Genomic DNA, 19,097 nt, shown 5'->3' on the forward strand with positions numbered 1-19,097 from the left:
TGGATAATTTGGCTGGAGAATCTTTTGTCTCAGAATTAACGTGTTTAAGCTTGGTCGATCAGACTCTGCCAATCAAACTCCAGGACGACACAACTCCCTTTGCAGTATACTGGTTGATACTACTGTGTTGTGCTGTAAGCCAACAATCCAAAATTTCTCAGAACATAGGGTAATATTCTTCAAGAAAAGATTCTGTTAAAAGAATGTATAATTGTGCACATATATGTGTATAGCTTTAAACTTTCATGGATTAGATGCATCGTCCAACGCATATAGCACAGAACTGAACCTGGGAACAAAAGACTTAGATCCTATTTTCATTTCTACAAATCCCTTAAGAAATTTACCCTACTTCTTGGTTGTTGGTTCTTTAGTATTTGATCCACTAACATGAGCAAAATGGAAGGAATAGTCATTTCCCCCTACAGCATGAGAGTGATAGCAATATTTTTGAATAATATTGGAAATGCCTGAACTCCTTTTCAAGAAGATGATGTCATGAATAATAGAATATTTCACTCAAAGCTAAGATGAGTGAAATGATTCAATATGTGGCATACACCCCTCTAAGGCAATTTGGGAGAACATATGGCCAAGCATGAGCACTAGAGGGTACTGCTATATCATGAATGGACTGTACCACTGCTGAACACTTAATGGGCATTATCATTTTTAGGGTGCTTCATGAAAGTATTAGGCTGTTACCTCTAGGAGATTTTCTAGGTACGGTATTGATTGGCAAACAATAATTAAACACTCAGCCCAATGACAATATTTCATATTGGAAAACAATGGGTGAAATACCCTCAGTACAACTAAGATGAATATGTTTAGCATTTAAGGAACACTTACATTAAAGCAGCTGGACTTTGATAATTTATAAGCTTTCAAGCTTAAAAGTAAAATTAGGTCACAAATTGTGAAACATTAGAATTCTTTAAAATTAATTTTTCCCAAACAAAAATGAAATGGTAAGACAACTTGACAATAACTTAAAAATTCTGGTCAGAATTTATTTCTATTTATTAGCATTTCCTAAACGTGTTAATGGGTGTTAAGTTTAAAAAGAGATCTCCTCTGATTTTCTTGCATACTCCTCCAAACAAGAGGTAAACGTTTCCTAAGATACACCTTACTAAGAAGGTCATATCCCGGGAAACAGGCCATCACATTTTGCTTGTTTCTCCACTTTTCAGTTTCTCAGCTTCTTTACACTGCTTCTCACTGTCTCCAAGTCCCTGAACATGAGACATAATCAGTTTTATGACCAACTCATCAAAAAATTTCCAGAATGCCATGTGACCCACACTTCCAGGTTCCAATGGGGTCAACATCTCTGTGTCCTCTGCATGAAATCTCTGCCTTACAATGTTCATTTTCTTCCTTCTCAATCAACACACATCCGTAAATCTTCATTTTCCTTCTCACAACTATAATAAAATTTACCTTGCAAAAATCCCCAATACATTTCTAATCAACAAAAACAAGCTTTTCCCAGTAAGATCCTTATTCAAATCGCATATCTTTTGGATTAAACTATTCCAATTTCTTCCTAGTTTGATCATCTCTCTCCTCATACTTCCAGGAAAATAAAGATAAAGGTTTCCGTTAAGAGCAGAAACCTCTGTTCTTCCTTTGTAGTCTCTTTCTGGGAATCCATCCTGACAGATTGGCTCTTGTCTGTATAAAAATTATACACCAGTCCTTATCGACAGCTCTTGCTACAATATTTCATCTCTAAGCAGTGATTGGATATAAAAATGTACTCTACTGCTTTGTATCTTAAAATAAAACTTTCATCTCCACTATTCATGTATCATTACAACTTCTCTTTCCATCCCCTGATTGCAGGGGACATCAGTCTTTCCATCTACTACCACCAAATTATTTTTCCCAAATCAGTACTTTCACCATGTCATTTCTCTCTGCCTTACTGCTCTTTTTGACCCCTAGCTGTCAAAAACTGCTAGTTTCCAACATGTGTCTAGAGGAGAAATACCACTACAGATAGACAAATCACAGAAAGAGATCCTGTGGCAAAATGGTTGTGAAATTCCGATAATGGCCCCTTCTTGATACCCATGAACTGAAGGCTCATGAGAAACCTCCCAGTAAGCAATCTTGTTTAACAGTTGAGATCCACCTCACGTTTTCCAAATTTACTAAGCAAATTACCCCTACCCCTCACTCAATACCCACTGACATACATTTGGAAATGGGGCCTACAAAATACAGTTCAAATATAGTCAAGTTTTGTTGTTGTTAATTATGCCTAAGCACAATCCCCAGCACCCAAATTCTGCCCCAAAGCAGTCCGTTTGTTTGTCACACAGAAACAGCGTGAATTTATACGTCTATAATTTTGCCTGTGCTTGTTTTATAATCTTCTCACTTCCAACTCTTTCTTCCTTTGCAACTCATCATATTACACCTAAATCTCAAGTTCAACCTCAAGTGACTCTTTTCCCATTCCATACGTATTTCTTGGATCTTTTCAATCTATGTGTACCATTCACAGGCGCTCAATTAACTTCCTTGAGCATTCACTGTGTCTTTCTGACATCTTTATCAAAGATGAGGCCATGATCCAATCATATTTATGCTCCCACTCATGACTCGAGGGATTTCCACATTATAGATGCTACATAAGTAAGCTTTAATTCATTTGCAATTTGAAAATAATTTATTAAATTTACCCTGTCTTCAATGCCCTTTCTATCTAATTTAGGAAAGTGTTTTCACTTTTACTCAAATCTTCAGAGGCCATGATATTCTAGAGTAGCTTTTGGATTCATGCTTATTGACTGGCAGATGAATTCACTTATTTATTCAATGACATTAATTATGTAATTCATACATAGTTTGAAGGATATAATTCATATCAAGGAGAAGACATAGTCTTAGTTCTTAAAAAGTACTCAATATATATTTCTTTTTAACATTTTTAGTGTATTTTTAGAAAGAGAAAGCATGAGTCGGGGAGGGGCAGAGAGAGACAGAGAGGGAGAGGGAGAGAATCCCAAGAAGGATCGCACCATCAGTGCAGAGCCCAACATGAGGTTCAAACTCATAAAACCATGAGATCATGGCCTAAGCAGAAACTGAGAGTCAGATGCTTAATGAATGAGCCACTCAGGTGCCCCTACATTTCCTTATTTCAAAGCTGGCCTACATGAACATGCAACAAAGTAAAATTAAAAGAAATAATGTGAAAATAATGTGAAGCAGACTAACGATTTAGTTTTGTCATCTTGCCAAATTATTTTTCTTTTTAGCAAAAGGCAAAAGATTTATATGATCTGAAGAGAAACCAGAGTATTCTTTTTAATCTTAATTGGAAGTTCATCTCATTCCTGAACTCCTAGAAGTATCTAAAGTATTGTTTAAATAAAAAATTTACTTTGAAGGATTATGCCAAGAACTACCTCCCCAAAATATTTGCATTTGCCATCCTATTAACTCAATAGAAAGGGGGTATTCCAATTACCTTTTTAAATGAATACCTAGGAACAGAATATAGGGTCAAAAACTTATTTATATAAAATATTCATTTTTTCTAGAGCAGGAAGGGAACTCTGGCAATGAAATATCCCCCTGTTCTTTCAAAGAAAATCAACTCTATAGTCCTCTCCTCCTCCAAAGCCTGGGAGGTAGCACACGAATCACTCCTCCATGACTCTGGTGGCTCTACCTTCCTGGGCAACTGTTATTTCACATACTATTCTTAAGTCACTTTGGATAAATATACACAGCTTCCATCAAAGACAAGCCTTGCCTCATGTCTTTAAGTAAAATAAAGCAATTTTCACTTGAGCACATTTAAAACAACATACACAGGGCCACCTGGGTGACTTGGTTGTTTAAGCATCTGACTCGTGATTTCAGCGCAGGTCATGATCTCACGGCTCTTGAGATTGAGCCCTGCATCGGGCTCTACACTAATAGCATGGAGTCTGCTTGGGATTCTCTCTCTCATGCTCTCTGCCCCTCCCCTGTTCAGCTCTCTCTCTGTTTCTCTCTGTCTCAAAAAAATAATAATAATAATACACTTTAAAAAAGCAACATATACAAATAAAATGACCCTATAGAATAATGAAGTCAATTTTTATAAATGACATATGGAAATCAATCACACTACAGTAGATACACTTATGCTACATACTATATCAAATATCTCTTCTTTTTATCATATGTATGGATAGCTGTTCCATATACTCATAAAATATAGAACAAATTAGAATTTCTCAAAACTTAAAACCTTGGAATTTTAACATTACTCTCTGGGCCTACATTCTCTGCATCTGTAAATTAAGAGAAGAATGTCCTTTTGGAAGATTTTGAGACTATTAGTTGGGCTTAATTATGTGAAGTGCTACCACATTGTGAGTGCTCAGTAATAGTTAGTATTTGTATCATGATTATCGTTACAGCTGGGAGGAACCGATACCAGCCACCCTGACACTGTTTTTAAAAAAGGTTGGTTCCCTTTCAGGGGTAAAATGTTTCCCTCACCTCATCCTGTCTTGGCTTGACTGGAGTCTGCCCAGTTGTAAGGACGGCAGTATTTTGAACACTTGAACCTATTCCCAAGTCATGACAGGTAGAAAGTTGATCAATACATACGTTCTTAAAGAACAACTACAAGAGAGGAAAGGGCATGATTTTGAGTCCCAGACATACGTTACTTGTGTGCCTTTAGGCAAATCATTTAAGCCCATTAAAACTGATTTTATTCCACTGAATAATAATGCAAGGGGAAGCACTTTATATGTAAGGCACTATACTCATTTACAGTGTCCTGCGTGAGACACTGCATCCATCAAATTGAGAAGCAAAGTGAGGACAGTGACAAAACCCACAACTTTTAGGGTGTTCCTCCTTCCCTCAAGGCCATCCAGTTTGTGCAATCAGCTGATTAGCTGAAAATAGTCAGTTCTGATGACTGATGGTTCCTGCTTACATTTAATTGGTTTAGGAAACTCATTAGTTACGCTATCTTTGAGGATGAGTTTGGTGGGTAGAATATCTGATGACTCTCAGGCAAATGTATTTCTTTCAGTTGGTGAATTAATCTCTCAATAGACTCAATTTGCTCTTTACTAACAGTCTGGCAATATCCCATAGATGCAATATCCTTGCAAACACTTACAATAAAATCTGGCTAGAGATAGCTCACATACACAACATGTTTGCTGTGAAAGAGAAATGTACTCATCCAAAATTTCCAAATGTGAAAGCAATAGAATGTGCTGCAAAATCCTATACATAGTGATGCATCTCTAAAATATTTCCTCCGTCCCCTTACAACTTTTCACACGGATATACAAGAAGTACATATGTATTTGGAAAGTATTAGTCATCAGACAGGAGCCTCTTGTCAAGTGTAGACATGGCAAAATCTGCTATTTTCTAATTTTATACCATTGATGAGAATATGTTGTTGAAATTAAATGTTGACAAAAACTTCCAACTATAGAACTAAAGACACAGAAAAAAATTATACTTTCACTTTATCGGTTCTAAGGCATCTCTAAAGATTAAGCATAGAATAAAAAGTTCTTTGAATATATACATGCAAGTATTTACATATTTATGTATGTATGTATGTATGTAAATTAAATTCATATCTGCACTTGTTATCTGCACTTTCATACAGTTTAAGTGAAACTTAAAAAGGGGGCTCCTGGGTGACTCAGTCAGCTAAGCATCCAGCTTCAGCTCAGGTCAGGATCTCACATTTGTGGGTTCGAGCCCCAAGTCAGGCTCTATATTGTTATCTCAGAGCCTGGAGCCTGCTTCGAATTCTGTGTCTCCCTCTCTCTCTGCCCCTTCCCTTCTCATGCTCTGTCTCTCTCTGTCTCAAAAATAAATGAAACATTTTTTAAAACTTTTAAGTGAAACTTAAAAAGAAACGTATGGGAAATAGGAAAACAACGGAAGCTGATAACATTTTAAAATTGGAACTCTGATTCAAAATTCCTCATGATGTATTTTTAAAGTTATCTTCCTTACATATTTCAAATGAGACCTTTAAAAAAACAAAAATCCTCTTACATAACATGCTTTCATCTTTTTTTTTAATGTTTTATTTATTTTTGAGAGAGACAGCATGAACAGGGGGAAGGTCAGAGACAGAGGGAGACACAGAATCCGAAGACAGGCTCCAGGCTCCGAGCTGTCAGCACAGAGCCCGACGCGGGGCTCGATGCCACCAAGGGTGAGATCATGACCTGAGCCGAAGCGGGTCGCTTAACCGATGGAGCCACCCAGGTGTCCCACTTTCATCTTTTTTTGCAACTTAACTTCCTTTGCCCCAAACCTCTAACTCCGCCCCCATCTACACCCCAAACCAGTCTATCCTTTTTTCACCTGTTATGAACATTATTACAATCATATCTGACAAATATTTTTCTACTAAACTTTCCCACTCTTTCTCCTTCAAATTAAAAAATAGTCATAATTTAGGTTAAGATAATCTAACCACAAATCTCCAGATTCATATTTTCAAAAGCAGTTAAACCACAATAGACCATTCTACCTAAAAAGCCAAACACATTTTACAGTGTGTCATGTTATGTTACGTTGACCAGACACACAACTCCTTTCTGCAAGATTTCTTGTCAGTGTTTGCTTTAAGTTTGAGCTTTCTGATCTCGGCTTCTGTTGCGCCAGTAATTTGAAAGGTCACTGTTCTGCTGGCATTTAGTTTATGCAAGGCGGTCTGGCAATTTATAAAAGTCTTGTGATTTTGTAAATAGAATACTGAACTTAAAAAAGGCTTACCACATTCACTATCTTGTGGTCTCTAAAGCTGCAAGAAATCATTTTTTTTCTTGTCCCCTTAAGAAAATTCTGTATGTCTCCTTCTACTGCGCTAGAACTCATCTTCAGCTCCGTCTTCTGAGCTGTCATGCCAGAAGTGACCAGATATACGTTTAGAACTAATGTGTTTTCCAGCCTGACCTCTACATTTGACCTCACAGAAGAGTTTAAACTAAAAACTAATGAGTCAGTGTGGAAATAAAATGGAAGTAGGGACACAAACACAACCCAAAAAAGAACTCAGAAAAATTGGGAGACACTTTTTTCTTTTTCAAAAGAGAAGTGCACATGCCAAATGTTATCAATAGTTTTTGTGAAATGTCTGTGTGAAAACACTCTGAAGACCTGTAAAGAATTTCTGAAAAAGAAAAAAAACCCCAAACCAAACCAAAACAAAACAACAACACACACAACACAAAAACAAGGAAACACATTTCTTACAATACAACCCTAGAGTTAAATTTGGAGACTTCAATCCAAACATCCATCCTGAGTTAGCTGGACAGATGTAGATCAATGGCTACAGCAGGCCAGAAACAAGGCTGCTTTGTGACAAGCAATGTATAAGGACCCGCAGCAGGAGAACGGGAGAAGGGGAGGAGAATGGAGCCTATACTGAAAATACGTAAGATGGTCAATGAACTAAGTAGATACGTAATACAAACATCCTGAAGTCAGACATTTCATTATGTAGGTCATGAAGCATAACATTTATAAATCCCTCTCACCACCCCCACCCCCAAAAAGGTGAGAATTGTTTTCTTGATTCTGCTACCTTACTTCCCAACTAATTTATTAACTTTCTAAGTCATTACTGTATATTGCACACTAGATATTGTATATCCACACAGACACACACAAATCACATTGCATATTGTCACTTGCAATTATAGGACAGACACATCCAGGTTTCTAGCTGTTCCAAGTGAGTCTAGGATTAAAATTAAAGAACATCTTAAACCAGAATAATCAGATATTAAATAATCTCATTATTTCACATTTCTTGGGTGAAGAGTGAATTTGTATCATTCATGGGTGGTTTATCATTTTTTAACATGCCAAAAGCCTGTATCTCTGTTACTAGGTCTTCATATGCATGAGAAATATTTCAATAACTGCCAGGTAATACGGACTAACGTGTGTATTTGCCCTAAATACACAGGTTACCTCAGGAAACAGCCTCTGCCTGGTTTGGATATCACAGCAACTACAGGTACGAGTAACTTACTGCTAAGGACATGCATAGCGATTTGTCTCATTATCGTGTACCATCTTCCTGACACTACAAGGCACAACGACCAAATTTCCAAAATCAAAGATAGAACTGAACATCTGCTCCCTCTGAGCAAACAAGTGAAAGTATTCCAAAACACGATTGACTGAAGATGAATTCTAGATAACTGATTATCAGCTAGTGAATCAGGTATCCATTAAGCATGCTCTATAGAAGTGAATCAAGACCCATATCATAAAGGTAATCTTAACGTTACATGCATTTGCTAGTTGATGGTATCATATTAATTTTGCTTGTGTTACTAAGGGAGTGACTTTCTTTGCTCAATTCATCTGCTAAATGTTGCTGTATCTTGGCTCAGTCAGAAAGAAAAGGATTGGCAATGTTAGCAATTCAGTTATCTCTACTGACAGAAAGACCATGTAACTTTTACATGGAATATGAGAATTAGCATTTCCATTATTTAGAGTTTCCCTTGCCATTTCTTTTTATTATCTTAATGTATTTCTAACAGGACTATAGGATTTATGTCATCCAACTGATACATGTTGGAATCACTGCTCTTTAATGACTGATCTGTATAAGACTGATGTCATGAGAAACAGAAAAGGGGAAAAAGTAAAAGGAAGGAAGAAAAGGAGGGAGAAAACCTTTAATCATGATACACTGCCAATGTAAAGGCTCCAGTTTAGAAAAGATTTTTATTTTCTAATTCATCAAAAGTTCCATTGCCTTTTAGAAGGAACTGTGACGGATTGTAAATTCATTTAAAACCTAGTTTTGGCAACTAATCTAGATTTCCTTCACTGGCCAGCTGTGCAGAACTCATCCTCAAATGCTCTATTAAAACATTCTAGGAAAGATGCCCTTAAAGCTCCCAGTCTATTAAAGGTTTACTTCCAAGGAGCTCATTCTGATCTCATTTAGTATGACACCCTTGTGTATGCCAGATGGTAACAAGAGTTATGGCTTCACACATGTCATTCTGATTTTCACCTTTGCAGTGAAAGTCCCTTAATCCAGCTTTCTTTACATAAAGCACAAAAACATGGACAAAGATATGCCAAGTCAGGATTAAGGAAATGTGATCTTGGTAAATATTCTAGAAATAAGTTGAGAAAACTAGTAAAATTTGAGGCTGTGGTTTCCTTGGAGAAAGGGTAGGCGGGTGTTTGGGATTCCAGGCTAAATTCTTCCATTAATGAACTAAATGTGTGTCTTAAAAAAACTCTTTCATTTTGCTGAGCCTAAATGTTTCAGCTGAAGAAAAGGAGGCTGGAAGTTCCCAAGTGCATCTTCTAGCTCTAACATTTTCAATGCTAACATGTTTCAAGCCCATTCTAACGTTTGTTTAGAAGTAGGCATTCTAGAGGCGCTTGGATGGCTCAGATGGTTAAGTGTCCATCTCTTGGTTTCGGCTCAGGTCATGACCTGAGCTCTGTGGGCTCACGCTCCACATTAGGCTCAGTGCTGACAAGGTAGAGTCAGCTTAGGATTCTCTCTCTCCCTCTCTCACTGCCCCTCCCCCACAGTGCTCTCTCTTTCTCTCTCTCTCAATAAATAAAAACTTTAATTAAAAAAAAAGAAATACGTATTCTATCATCAAGGCTTATTATAGCCCTCCTTGACCCTCATTTCTATTCCTTTTTCTGTTAGCCTTAAGTTTTGGAATTTTAAAACATATAGCATATGTTTCTTATAGGCTGAATTATGTTTCTGCAAAAATATATTTTGAAGTTCCAAACCCCAGGACCTCCAAACCTGACTTTCTTTGAAAATAGAGTCTTTAGAGAGGTAATCAGTGAAAATGAGATCATTAGGGTGGGCCCTAGCCCAATATGATTACTATCCTTATTAAAAGGGGACATTTGAACACAGGGCCAGGCGTGAGCAGAGGGAAAACAATACAAGGAGATAGCAGGAAAATGCCTGTGAACATGCAGGGTTTGGTGATGCACCTACCAGCCAAGGAGGCCAAAGGTTGCCAGCAAACCAGCAGAAGCGAGGAGAGAGGCAAGAACAGATTCACAGCCCTCAGAGGAACCTACCCTTGCTGAATCTTTGATTGCAGACTTTCAGACTCCAATAAACACACTGTCTTAAGCCACTATTTGTGGTATCTTGTTACAATAACCCTCACAATTGAATACAAAGATACATACTAAATAGTGTAAAAGTCTTAAGTGTATAACCTCAAGAATTCGACATGAACTCAGCCATTTGACCACCATTATCATGATACAGAACATTACCAAGCATTTCAGAAGCCTCTTTTACACTTCATTTTCTTCTCCCAAATATAACACAATTTTGACTTCTACCACAGATTCATTTTTCCCGAGGAACTTTGTATGAATACAAGCATGTCTGTGACATTCCAACTGTAGCAGAAATTCATTCATTTTAATTACTGTATTTTATTCAATCGTATCAATGAACCATAACTTAATTTCTCATTCTCTTGGTAGACAATTGTACTATTTTGAGTGTCTGGATATAAAAATACTGTTGTTGTGAGAATCTTGTAAATATCTTTCAGTATAAAAAAAAACCCAGTCATATCTCTTGGGTATATACCTAAATTTCGAATTGTGAGATCATGGGGATGGGCATCTGTTTAGTTAAACTAGCTTTATTTGTTTACTTATTTCCTTCTTCTTAATATTAATATATAATTTATTAATATAGTCTACCGATCTTATATGGTTCAGTGAGGTTTTGCATGGGTATGCATATAAAATACAACTCAAATTAGAATATTGTACAAGCACCCCAGAAATCTATCATCTCAGCCTATAACAATAATCTGAAGATAACTCCCATTCTGATCTCTAACTTACATAGATTCATTTGCCTGTTAATGACTTTCATAAAGATAGTCATGCAGTATATCTCCTCTTGCAAATGGCTGTTTATATTCAACATTATGTTTTAAACATTTATCATATTATTGTATGTATCAATAGTTCATTACTATTGGGTAGAGGAAAAAAGTATCTTTTCTTTCTACCTTTTTCAGTTCTCAACTACAATCTCTGGCACAAAAGAGATTATCAAGAGAAAAACATACAAATTTATTGAATAGAAATTTTACATGACACAGGAGCCTATATTAGGAAGAAGATATTAAAGCTGAGCATTTTTATGCTAGGTTTGACGAAGAGCAGAAGATCCTGAAAAAACATAATAGGACAAAAAAGGATATGAGCTAAGTGGGGAAAAGCAAGTCTTGTTCATTAAGATTCTCCTGGGTGAAGTCCCTAGTCTTTGGAGATAAGGATATTCCCTACTTTGTTTATAGCTGCAGCGCCTTTCACATTAGGGTCATAAAAACCAGCATCAGAGGAAGGTGAAGGAATTCTTCCTGTATTTGCCCTTTCTCAAATTTCTTCAGGTCAAAATATTCATTAATCCATGGTGTCATATTTTGAGGTTGCCTTTCCTGAACTCTGTCAATTGCAATATAGGTATTCCATTTTATGGATAGACAGCAACTTATTTAGCATTGGACTATTCATCTTTCTTCAATTTGAGGCTATGATAAATCATGCTAATTGAATATTCTTGTCCATATCTTTTGAATGACTTAAGCATTCACTGATCTGGAGTATACATCCAGGAGTGGAATTGCTGAGACAGAGGGCATAGAAGTACTTATCTTTAATAGCCATCACCAAAACAGATTTCCAATACGGCTCTTCAGGTTTAAATTTCCACCAGCAAAACCCTACACTTGCAGTCATTCCATGCTTTCTGCAAGACTTGGTAATATCTGTCATTTTAATTTTAGTTGTTTTGGGGGCATGTAGTGATATTTTAGTGCAGCCTTAGTGATTTATTTTTAGGGGTGCCTGGGTGGCTCAGTTGGTTTAGTATCTGACTTCAGCTCATGATCTCATCGTTTGTGAGTTCGAGCCCTACACCAGGCTCGCTGCTGTCAGCACAGAGCCTGCTTCAGATCCTCTGTCCCTCTCTGACTCTCTGACCCTCCCCTGCTCAGGCTCTCTCAAATATAAATAAAACATTTAAAAGTATGATTTATTTTATATGATTTTGATATTTTTCTTTAAAAATGTTTAGTGCTTATTTTTGAGAGAGAGAGAGTGAGCACACGAGCGCATGCACATGAGTGGGAGAGGGGCGGAGACCAAGAGGGAGACAGAGAATCTGAAGCAGGCTCTAGGCTCTGAGCTGTCAGCACAGAGCCTGATGCGGGGCTCGAACCCATGAGCTGTGAGATCATGACCTGAGCTGAAGTTGGATGCTCAATTGACTGAGCTCCCCAGGGTAGCTGATTTTGACTTTTTTTTTTTTTTTTTGCATCCTCTAATATAAGGCGACTTTTCAAGTAATTTATTCATAGAAAAACCAGATTATCTACATTTTCTAATCGATTTCTAAGAGTTCTTTATAAATTCTAGGGATGCCATTTGTTTTTATGGTTATGTAATATTTTTAATATTTTGTCTTTCCTTTCTTGCCATTTTTAGATAGATCTATTTTGTTGTTTTCTAGCCTCTTGTTACACCTTTTGAATATCTTAGATATTATAATTGTAATATTCATGTATAGTATAACATTTATTCTAGACTTCTTAAACTTTCAATAGTATTCTTAACACTTCTGCAACAATATAAGAACTTTGGAAAAGTTATACACTATTTAGCCACTCTCATTCATTACCATATCTTATTTCAACATAAATTCCAGAAGTCAGTTCTTAAATTTAGCCCTCCTTCTCATGTCTATTTCATGGAAAATATCTCCCCCTAAAATCTTTTAATATCCTTGTCAGATTTTAGTGTCAATATTTGCTTCCCTTAGCAAATTAGGAAGAATCCTCTCTTGTATGTATTTCCTGAAAGTGCTTGTATAAGATTAATTGTATTCATTCCTTAAATTTTTAGAAGAATTTACCAGATGATCCATCTGTGCTTGAAATTTCTGTGTGTGTGTGTATGTGTGTGTGTGTGTGTAAAATGTGTTAATTATATGTATATGGTTTCTATAATTGATACAGAGCTCATTCCGATTGTCAATTTTTTTTCTTGTGCCAATATTTTAAGGTTTGTTTTCAGTGAACTTCATTGCTTCCTGCAGTTTTAGGCTTCTTTCTGGAATCATTTTCCCTCAGCCTGAAGAACTGAAATATTTCTTGTAGTTCAGGTCTGCTAGGTAAGCATTCACTCAACATTTATGTGACAAAATAGCTTTTATTATGCCTCATTTATATTTTCACTGGGCATAGAATGTTAGATTGACATAATTTTCCCTTCAGTATGTTAAAGAAATATGCCATTTCACTGTCATTAGTTTTTGTTGAAAATCTTAGTTTTGCTCTTTTACTTGTTTTTAAAACTTTCATTTTTGTCTTGGTTCCACGATTTGACTAAGATCTACCCAGTTATGGTTTTCTTTGAATTATGTTGCTTAGGTTATGTTGAGTTTCTTGAAAATGGCTGTATTTCCTTTACCAGTTCTGCAACATTCTTGACCAATTGCTCTTCAAATATTTGTCTTTTCTATTCCCTCTCAGGTGTCTTTCCTGGTCTCCAATTGCAGTTATATTAGACATTTTAATGGTGGCCAGGTCTCTTATGCTTTGTGCTGCTTTATCTAATTTCTGTTCATCAGATTAGATTATTTCTGTGGATCTCTCTTCAGGTTCACTTATTTGGGTTTTATTGCATTTACTGTGATTTAAAACTATTCAGTGATTTACATTCAATTAGTGGGCTTTTCCGTTTTAAAATGTCTACCTGATTTTTATATAGATTCAAATTCTTTGCGAAAATGTCTACCTTTTCATTCTGTTTATTTTGGTTTTATGACCATATTAGCATCAACCAGCTTTCAGAGATATCTAGATTGGCTCTTTGCCATATTTCTCCACTGCAGCCTCAAAACTTGAGAAATGTTGGGGGTGAGGTACTGGGGATTGGCCATGTGTTTACAGCAGACCCCTCCCTTTCAATGGTTTTATCTCCCAACCACTGTGACATCCTGGAATATTTCATTCTGCCTTCTAGAATCCCCTGGAATATTTCCTCAGCCTCACATAGACCCAAGAACTCAGCAGATAGCTATCTGGAAAAGAAGTCTTGTGGACCACTGCCAACTTGACCCCAAGATTCACCTAGGCCAGGCCGTCCTCAGCCTCTACCCACAGTCAGAAAAAAGCTTCCAGAGAACATGGCAAATAGCCCATGTTTGCAGGTTTCTCTGGTCTATAAATTTTAGTTCTTCAGTTCTTTTGGTTGTCCCAGTTGTCCTTAAAATTATAATTTTATCATTTATCTACCTTTTAATGGCTGCAACAATTTCTTTGGCCAAGTCCGACCTACATGCCACACTTGCGTTCCCCTTACTTTTAGTATTTTTTTCGTTCTGAAAGCATCTTAACATTCATAAAATTTTATGTCATGAAACTTTTTGCAGAACTGAATATTCCAAAAATAAACATAGATTTTCAAGTCCTGTTATCTTTTTTGCATGCTCATTTTGGAAATCACTGGACCACCCAAATTGCTTCTCAAATTAAAAGTAAATCTGGAATTTGTCCAAACCGGATTTAAGATGGCTTTTCTAGAAAGAAGTCTTGCCAGGGGGACTTGGAACTCTCTGACAGATGAAGAAATAAGTGTCTTGATTACCAGTCAGGTACATATATTGACATTCCTACTGCTTCATCTTGAGAGCCTGACCTACAGGTACATAGAAATATACCCAGAACAATGGAGAGATAGAAGATTTAAACCAGCATGTTCTAATTTTTTTTTTTACAAAAATCTTGGGAGACAGAGAGAGAGAGAGAGAGAGAGAGAAAGGGAGAGATAATGAGTAGGGGAGGGATAGGGAGAAAGAGAGAACTCAAGAAGGCTCCACACTCAGTGCAAAGCCCGAGGTGCAGCTCGATCCCATGACCTGAGCCCAAACCAATGCTCAATGGACTGAGCCCCTCAACCAACATGTTTTGAGGAAGTAGCTTAGAATGTGACAGTGTACGTTGTTTTTAAGTCAGTTGGCCAAATGTACCTCAAATGTGTTACAGAAATACTATCATGAAACATCCTCTGTGGTGCCGAGTAAGAAATTTACTTTGGTCTGTAAGCCTCAGGTTAAAGGAGGGAGAAATAACAAACAAATAAATCCTGATAACATGTTGGAATGAATGACAGACAGAAATGTCGGCACCTATTATCAAAAGACCCAGAGGAAATAGGGAAGACTAGGGTAGAATTGAGTCAATATTCCGTAAATTTTTAAAGAAGGTAAATATTAGAAGAAAGGAAGATTGATCTGAGGAACATCCCTTCACCTGCAGTAGTAAAGCATCCATCAGGTGGAGCATGAGCAAATGACAACCTTAGTACATCAAAATTCAGTTTTATCCCATCAAAGAGTGAAAATGTTGTTGGATCCTTTAGTTAGTCCAAATAACTCTCTGGCTGATGCTTTTTTGCTAAGATAATAAGTTCTTGGGGGGGGGGTCTTGTATTTTCCTCACTTTAAAATTACAAAAGTGCCTCCTCCTTACTACGTAATTCATTCACATTATAATTTTTTAGGCAATACAGAAAATCTTATGCGGCTCAATAAAACCTTTATACATTTAAACTTTACCCAATACAGTGCTATTACAAGTCTCTATTGGGCATTTCCCCATGTCCCTATACCAAATGAGTACCCTTAAATAACTGAAATAAATGTATACATATATATTTATACATATATATGTTATATACATATATTTAGGCCATATAACAATTTCATACTATAAGAGCTAATATTTTCATGAAAAATTATTAGTATCTTTTGATATATATGCCAGAGGCAGCATATGAACTATTTATTTTTGGCACAAACTGGCTTCCTTTTGATAATTGCTCTCATGTCCTGAGTGTCCCCTCTCTTCTATGTATTCAGTGTCAGATCATTTTTTAGCTCTTCACACAGGCTTTTTTGAAAGATGCAATTTCCCCTTCCTTTGATCATAACACTTTCTTAAACAATATCGATATTCCCTTGCAGTTGATTCAATGTGAGTAGTAGGGGGAAAACTGACCAGCCGCTTAGAACACTTTACAGAGAGCTCGGTGGAAAGAAAACACATCCCTCCCAAACTCCACTGAAACACAAAGGGAGAAGATTGCCAGTTCAGAGCTGTGTGGGCACCATCACGGACTCCTCTTCCTTATTGTCAGTTATAAATCTAAGCCAGAAGGGTACTGACAATAGAAATGGAAAGGAGAAGTACGCACGCGCGTGCACGTGTGTGTGTGTGTGTGTGTGTGTGTGTGTGAGAGAGAGAGAGAGAGAGAAAAGGCCGCCATGTGAATGCAGTCATCCCAAGGCTGGACAAGGAAGGATTCATTTCCAAGCACACGCAGGATAGCGGACAGGATTTAGTTCCTTGACAGTTGTTGGAATGAGGACTTCTTTGACTTCTCCCAACACCGGCCTCCCCAAAAGGCATCTGACAGTATGGCAGCTCTCTTCATCTTAGCAAGAAAGCAAGAGAGCCAAAGTTGCCAGCAAGAGGGGGGGAGGGCCACCAAGATGCATGTCTGTTTTGTAACCTAATCCCCGAAGTAACATCCCATTACTTTTGCTATATTCTGGGCATCAGAAACAAGACACTGGGTCCAGTCTGCACTCAAGGAGAGGGGATCACTCAAAGGCATGGACACTAGGAGGTGGCATCATTGAGAAACTGCCTATGATGCCATCCAGGTAATTACCACTTTTCCCCTAGGATATTATTTTTCTTCAGAAATATACTTAAATAAAGCTCTAGAGTAACAGTCTAGAATTAAATAAAACTAATGGTCTCTCCAGCTTTGTATCCTGCTCCACACCCTCAAAGTTGTGTATAAATGTAGCAATTTTTTCCTCTTCTTTACCACCAGACTCCAGCATGATTCACCCATGCAGCAGAGACCCTCTATGTGTTTGCCTAAGCCAGATTTGTCAGAATCTATATATTATTGACATGCCAGGGACTATTTTTACCCATTCTGGAAAGCCGATCAATGTTCCACATTCCCCATTCTCAACTCTCAAGAGTGTTGATTGCTTTCTGCACCTCAACACTTCTCCTTGTCACCTGGGCTTCTGCAGCATCAATACTCTTGACTTCACTTTCTTTCTTCTTTTTGCAATGTCTTTTTCTCCACCTTCTTGCAATTTCAAGCAAAGCGACTTTTTCTAAACATTTCCTAACAGTGCATGCTCCTGAACAGTGTGACCTGACTACTCACATCAGTTGTAATTTCCAGCTTTTTCAGTTTTTCTCTTCTTCTTAGTTGAGCTCACAAATAATTCTACCCCAAAGAGGAATGAGATAGAAGGGCAGGTCGGTTTAGCATCTGACTTCAGCTCAGGTCAGGATCTCACAGTTGGTGAGTTTGAGCCCCACATTGGGCTCTGTCATGATAGCTCAGAGTCTGGAGCCTGCTTCAGATTCTGTGTCTCCCCTTCTCTCTGTCTGCTCATGCTCTGTCTCTCTCTCCCTCAAAAATAAGTAAACAAAAAAATTTTTATTAAAAATTTTTAATGTTTTATTTTTGAGAGAGAGAGAGAAAGGAGAGAGTGAGTGAGAGCATAAGCAGGGGAGGATCAGAGAGAGAGGAAGACACAGAATCCGAAGACAGGCTCCAGGCTCTGAGCTAGCTGTCAACACAGAGCCTGACATGGGGCTTGAACCCACAAACTTTGAGATCATAATCTGAGCCGAAGTCAGACACTTAACTGACTAAGCCACCCAGGTGCCCCGAAAAAAAAGAATTTTTAAAGAATTGCTAAGGGGCGCCTGGGTGGCTCAGTCGGTTAAGCATCCGGCTTCGGCTCAGGTCATGATCTCATAGTTCGTGGGTTGGAGCCCCGTGTCAGGCTCTGTGCTGACAACTAGCTCAGAGCCTGGAGCCTGCTTCAGTTTCTATATCTCCCTCTCTCTCTGACCCTCCCCTGCTCGCACTGTCTCTCTCTCTGTCTCTCAAAAATAAATAAAAAGCATTAAAGAAAAAAAATTTAAAGAATTGCTAAGATTCTATTGAAGAGTTTCTATCATCCTTTGGATGCTTACTTATAATGCTTATATTTTCCCTTAAGATTTAATTTTGATAAGTAAATAGTGTTTATTAATCTATTAAGTTCTAGGAACTAGAAACAATGTTTAATAAAAAAGAGAAACCTAGGGGCGCCTGGGTGGCTCAGTGGGTTGAGCGTCAGGCTTCGGCTCAGGTCATGATCTCACGGTTCGTGGGTTCAAGCCTCGCCTCAGGCTCTGTGCTGACAGCTAGCTCAGAGCCTGGAGCCTGTTTCAGATTCTGGGTCTCCTTGTCTCTCTGACCCTCCCCTGCTCACGCTGTCTCTCCCTGTCTCTCAAAAATAAATAAAAAACAGAAGAAAAAACCAAAAAAACCCTAAACTTTGAGGGTTTTTTAGTATTATTATCATAACTATATGCAAAATCAATGCATTCATTTTTTAAAATAAGAATTTGAAAGATATGCAGGGAGGAAGAGAAACTTTCTTGGAAAAGTACACACAAAGCAAGATTTATTTAAAACAAAATTAAGAAAATAATATTTGGTAGTTTGTTTTGAATTCATTTTTTAAAATGTATTTTTCTAAACATATCTTTAGGAGGGAAATGTATAAATTTGAATCATTTTTATTCATAGGAAAAGTATAAGGTTTCATAAATTTTGCCACTAAACTTCCCTGACCTTTATGAATTCCGGTTTTTTCCCTTGTTTACAATCTGACTGAGCTATAAAGGTGTAACCATTAACCAATCAAAATGAACACTAAAAGGTCAGTGCATTGCATATAATATAGTTACTTTTCAAAACATGTGTAAGGCATTCAAATTCTGGCACATTTTTGCAAGTCCAAACTTGTTAAATAAATCCATGGTGACATAAATGAGACCCAAGCTCCTGGTAAACCTTGTAATAAAGATGAGAAGAAAGTCCAGCTCCCTTTCTTTTCTTTTTTATTTTTATATTTTAAATTTAGTCTCAAAATTTCTAGTAAG

The 19,097-nt window shown here is 37.3% G+C and overlaps 1 protein-coding gene across 1 annotated transcript in view; it reads right to left on the reverse strand.

Annotated features, from left to right (window-relative positions):
- The window catches only part of GPC5 (glypican 5), a 1,348,699-nt gene that overhangs the window by 696,800 nt on the left and 632,802 nt on the right, over positions 1 to 19,097 (reverse strand). The gene's annotated exons all lie outside the window — the stretch shown is intronic.

The sequence above is a fragment of the Suricata suricatta genome, chromosome 4 (assembly GCF_006229205.1).
Source record: "Suricata suricatta isolate VVHF042 chromosome 4, meerkat_22Aug2017_6uvM2_HiC, whole genome shotgun sequence".
NCBI lineage: Eukaryota > Metazoa > Chordata > Mammalia > Carnivora > Herpestidae > Suricata > Suricata suricatta.